Genomic DNA, 276 nt, shown 5'->3' with positions numbered 1-276 from the left:
TGCCCCGTCAAGTGCTTCGACCCAGTGGCGAAGGTACGTTACATAACATCACTTGACGTTCCTATTTGTCGCTACAAAATTGTAGCCGAGAAAAACCAATACATTGGGGACCGGGGGCCCCAACCCTCCTGGACAATTTGTGTACTGATTGCGTACTCTCCCGGCGCCCTCAGCCACAACTCGCCCCGGCCTTACCCACGCAGTACAAACGAAAATGAGTCATGGGGCTACGGGGCTAACACCCAATGGGTGGCACCGACAAAAATTGAGCGACAC

The sequence above is a fragment of the Frankliniella occidentalis genome, unplaced genomic scaffold (genome assembly GCF_000697945.3).
Source record: "Frankliniella occidentalis isolate FOCC.00 unplaced genomic scaffold, Focc_3.1 Scaffold910, whole genome shotgun sequence".
NCBI classification, from domain to species: Eukaryota; Metazoa; Arthropoda; class Insecta; order Thysanoptera; family Thripidae; genus Frankliniella; species Frankliniella occidentalis.
Note: the sequence above shows the minus strand (reverse complement) of the source record.